The 5341-nt window shown below is 29.2% G+C and overlaps 1 non-coding gene across 1 annotated transcript; it reads left to right on the top strand.

Annotated features, from left to right (window-relative positions):
• Positions 1–2612: 2612 nt before the first annotated feature.
• On the top strand, positions 2613–2686 carry TRNAR-UCG (transfer RNA arginine (anticodon UCG)). Its single transcript has one exon. It is a non-coding gene; the product is annotated as a tRNA-Arg (tRNA).
• The last annotated feature ends 2655 nt before the right edge of the window (positions 2687–5341 follow it).

The following is a 5341-nucleotide window of genomic DNA, read 5'->3' as shown; positions in this document are numbered from 1 at the left end:
AAGATATTGTACGTCATGAAATATTGACAAAATATTGATGGAATTGGAAAGCATAAATATGACACGAGTTTAACTTTTATACACTACTAGTATCGTCTAATCTGAAATTTTGGCTACTTGTAGTAGCCGACTAGCCGACCAAACCATATCTTTGAAAAATTGAGAAACAAAGTTTTGAACATTTTAAATAAGAGTAATTGTTTCCTAGCCACACAACCAAATTTTATCGGTGGAGAAGGTCAAAAGATACTCCAAAATTTGACAAGTGTAGATTATGAATCTTACAAATTGACATGCATTATTTTCGTTTAGTGAAATATTAGTCTCAATATGAAAAAAATAAATTAGTCTCAATTCCGTAAATAATAATTCAAGCCAATTAATTAGTATCTTATACTTTTTGAAATTGTGAATGATGTCCAAATGCCCCGCTACGTGGAATATTTGGTATGAACTTGAAGTTTTGTGATTTGAAAATAATAATAGAGTCCAAAGCAACACTTCTTGCAAATCCATATGTTCTTTTCACCGTTTCACGGTAAAAATTTATCCTTATCCGACAATTTATAATACAAACTAATAGTTACATGATATGTATTTTGTCCTAGATTTCTTTTACTTAACCAAGTTTAATTAACATATATTTTTACCTTATTAAATCATTTAACATGATAAATTGATACTGTTGAGTGTAAACACTAGGTGAGGGTACTATTTATCTTTTTTTGCTAAGCAATTAAATTGTGAGATATTAAAATTATTTTTAATTTTCCTTTTTAATTATTTCACGTATGCCATATTCCCCCACCCCCCCCCCCACCCCCCAAAGAAACTCTGAGATTGCATACATGTTTTTGTACCATTTCATCTTTGTTGAAGCACATTTTGTGTTTGTTTTCCTTAGCCAAATATATAGGGAACCTTTGAATGGGAAAGAAAGTGACTATCTATTGAATCACTACCTTCGAAATTATTCAACTAATTAGCTAGATTTTCAAAACTCTTGAAAAGAAGCAAGTACCGATGGACCTCTGTCTGATTAATGTTCAAAGGGGTGATCGTAGTATTTCTAAATGTAATCTTTCTTTAATTTGGACAAAAGCGGATCCAAGATTTAAATTTAAAATGTTTAGCTTTTATGATTTTTGATATTGAACACAATGTACTATTAAAATTATGTGTTCAAATCTAATACTTGTTGAAATTTTAGTAGGCATTTATATATAAATCTATATTTTTTGTCGAAAGTTATGACATGCCAGGTTGACCTGTAGCGAGAAAAAACTACTAAGTAATCAACGAATTACGAAATATAAACCACGGCGATAGAAAATGACAAGTTAAAACTTAAAACCATTGGACCATTGTTGAATTAATTACTGGTTACATTTTGTTCAAGCATCAACGTACATGCAATGTATCATTTTCTTTCTGTGGTTAGAAACATAGATTTCCAGAACGTGCTACTTCTACGATTCTCTTGAAGATGAAATTATACTTTTCTTTTTGTCTTTCTGTCCTTTCTCATTAGAGTTCGTTCTCCAATTTAAATGTGAAAAACAATAAATCAATTTTGGGTCCAATTCAACTCCAACAATATTTAACTATTAACTCATAAATAACGATTGTTCAATGAATGTAAGGAAACAACATATTAGGCAAAATTAAGCATAGGAATGAGTCTGTTTCTAATATCATGTGTAAAAGTTTGGATTTTGAGTTTAACTCAACTCGAAAATTAGCACAAATGGAAAGTGAATTATTGTACATTATTGGCATTGACAAATGATGCAAATATTGGTAAGCATAATATGTCTGTTTAGTTGTCCTAATCAAGAGGCGAGACCACTAAAACATCTTTATCGTAGAATAGGAGGTTTATAAACAGAGATCTCATCAATAATCTTTTACAAACATTGAACTTCTTTTTTCTTTTTTTTTAATTCTTTGATTAAAAACATAAATTATGTACTTAAAAAGGGTAGCCCGGTGCACAATGCATCCCGCGTTTATGCAAAGTCCAGGACCCCAAGGGGTGTAATGTAGATAACATATCCTAATATAAATATTAATGGCTGCTTTCACGGTTTGAACCCGTGACCTAAAATGTTGTATATAACAAAAACAATGTTGTATGGTACAATAGGATCTTAACATTGCATGCTCGTGATAATATGACTACTAGGAGACTAGTAAATCTTACAAGCATATTTATCATGGAAAATTAACGTTGGAATTGTAAACAATAATGATCAGCTTTAGATAGTTTGGCAACCGTGGCGGAGGCTGAAGCTGAGCTACGGGTTTCGTCGAACACAGTAACTTTTGCTTAAATGATATATTTTATGTTAAGAGTTTATTAAATATGTATAAATATTAAATTTAGAACTCAATCATTAGCACTTGAAGTCGTCGTTCTAAAATTAACAACTTATAAGGTTAAAATCTTGGCTCCACCTCTATTAATGACAATTCTTTTCTTTTAATTTATTTTTTCAATTACCCTTTCGGCTGTATCCTCTTTGGAAAATTTATTTGCCATTAAATGTTTAGAATACGATTAATTAAATTACGAATATAACAAAATAATAAAAGATAGGCAATACTCAGCAGACCGCATAGCGCAGTGGATTAGCGCGTCTGACTTCGGATCAGAAGGTCGTGGGTTCGACTCCCACTGTGGTCGATTTTTATTTACCACTTTTTATCTTCCTTTTAGTATTGGTAAATAATACTCAATCTAGGGACTAAATTAAATAACCGCGAAGGTCCAAATATACATCTGTACTTTTGAAAATGGTCTAAAAATACCCTTCGTTATACTATTGGATTATCTATACCCCTTCAGTCATACTTAGGATTCAAATATACCACACATTTAAACGGAGGGACACATGTCATCATCTTGTTGGTCAATTCTAAATATCTCCTAATTAATTAAAAAGACTCATTACCCATACCGGAAAAGCAATTTTCTAAAACAATTATTTTTTATAAGAACTGAAAAAAACTGAATTTTTTTTTACTAAAAACTGAAAAAACATAAATATTTTTTTTCCAGTTTTTACAAAAAAACTGCTTTAAAAAAAATTGAAAAATATTTTATAAAACAATGTTTTTATAAAAACTGAAAAAGAAACTGAAAAGTAATTTTCTAAAGCAGTTAAAAACTGGAAAAAAATGAAATGTTTTTACCTAAAAACTGGAAAAAAAGAAAATATTTGTGTTTTTCAGTTTTTACAAAAACATTGCTTTAGAAAATTACTTTTTAGTTTTTTTTGTTTTTACAAAAAAATTGCTTTAGAAATTATTTTTTAATTTTTTTCAAAGCAATATTTTTCTAAAAAGTGGAAAAAACTATTTTCGATTTTTTCAGTTTTTAGTAAAAAAATATTTAGTTTTTTTCAGTTTTTACAAAAAATATTGCTTTAGAAAATTGCTTTTCAGTTTTTTTTTTTTTTCAGTTTTTACAAAAATATTGTTTTAGAAAATATTTTTCAGTTTTTTTGTAAAAACTGGAAAAAAATATATATTTTCGCTTTTTTCAGTTTTTAGTAAAACAAAATTCAGTTTTTACAAAAAAAAATTGCTTTAGAAAATATTTTTTCGGGTATGCGTAATGAGTCTTTTTAATTAATTAGGAGATATTTAGAATTGGCCAACATGACGATGACACGTGCACCTCCGTTTAAATGATGGGTATATTTGAACCCAAAGTATGACTGCATGGGTATAGATAACCCAATAATATAACGAGGGGTATTCTTAGACCATTTTCGAAAGTATAAGAGTATATTTGGCCCTTTGCCCATTAAATAATCCAGCAATAAATTGAAGCTTAAATCTTTTCCTATAGTTAAAGGCTGAAAACAAATGACTATAATCATTATTAAACCTCGAAGATGAAAAAAAAATCATTATTAAACCTCGAAGCGTAACATGAAGCTAGGCCTTTTTCACATGAGTTTTTGTTTATTGTTTTATCTTTAAAAATAAGCAAGGAGGTTTTGATGGTTTCCACTTCCTTCTGTTCATAAATTAGTAGCTAACTTAAAATACAATCAAAGGTATTTGGTTGTTAATGTCGATTCGCTTGTTTTTTTCTAGTTGGGAAAAACTTGACTAAACACCTTATTCTAAATCAAGTACCTTTTCTGAAAAAAAATAATCACTCCTAATTTTTCAACAATTTGGCAAAAAAACTATAAACATCTGATGAAATACTATATATATATATATATACATCTGATGAAATACTATATATATATATATATATATATATATATATATATATATTATTTTTTAAATACTGCTGAGAAGAGTACTTTCCAAAAGTTAACTCAACCTCTGGTGAAGAAAATTCCTTGGGATTTATCACCTTGTGGCTAGTAGAACAATTGAGTTTGATTAAGGAAATTTTACACAAATAGCCGACCTGATTCAGTGTTTACATATATATATATATATATATATATATATATATATATATATATATATATAGTTTAAACAGTTAGGTAAGCGACTATTTAAGTTAATTATTATTAGCGGGGGATTATTGCTAAAACTTAAATGTTGCATAAATGGATAAAGAGGCCGGGAATTATACCCCGTGACCTTGAAAATTGATGGTATTTATTTTTTTACCCTCACTTGCCCCATGAGCAAATCTTTTAGGTCAAATGTCAAAAGTGTTGTGTATGTGACAAGCGAGGGGCGACACTTGTTAAACTTAAAGTTCTGCCCATAGAGCAAGTAAGATCAAAAAAGAATCTTTACACGAATAGCCGTCCATATTTATTATTTACTTTGTCTAGCCATATACATAGATTGTACATTGATTATACACAACTACACTCATATAATATTTAAATTATGCATATATTATACTTTCACCGGTTATTTTTAGTTTAAGTTGGATGAGCAACTATTTGATTAGTTCTTCATTAAAAAATTAAGAGTGGCATTGAAGTGTCATATTTATGTAAATCACCCTAAAGAAGCAGCAGCTCATCGGGGAAGTGAACAGTTAGCCACTAATTAGAGATGTTTTTACTCTTTAGCCGCTATTTAAAATATATTTACTCTTTAGCCAATGCTTAATAATTTTTTACCCCCGGACGAAAATACCCTTGTGCTAGATATGAGTGTTGTGTAAATATTAAAGACATGATGTTCTTAACTTCATGAATGCTGTATAAATATTACGGATAATTTCAGAGACCCCCCTCCAGGTTTCGCCCTATCACGCTGACCTCCCTTGTAGTTTACAATATTACGCTTAACTCCCTTATTTTGATTTTCTTGTAACCATTCTTAAACTCATTTAAAATAAATATAAATA

This window comes from Nicotiana tomentosiformis, chromosome 7 (assembly GCF_000390325.3).
Source record: "Nicotiana tomentosiformis chromosome 7, ASM39032v3, whole genome shotgun sequence".
NCBI classification, from domain to species: Eukaryota; Viridiplantae; Streptophyta; class Magnoliopsida; order Solanales; family Solanaceae; genus Nicotiana; species Nicotiana tomentosiformis.
This window is presented reverse-complemented; position numbering and strand designations above follow the sequence as displayed.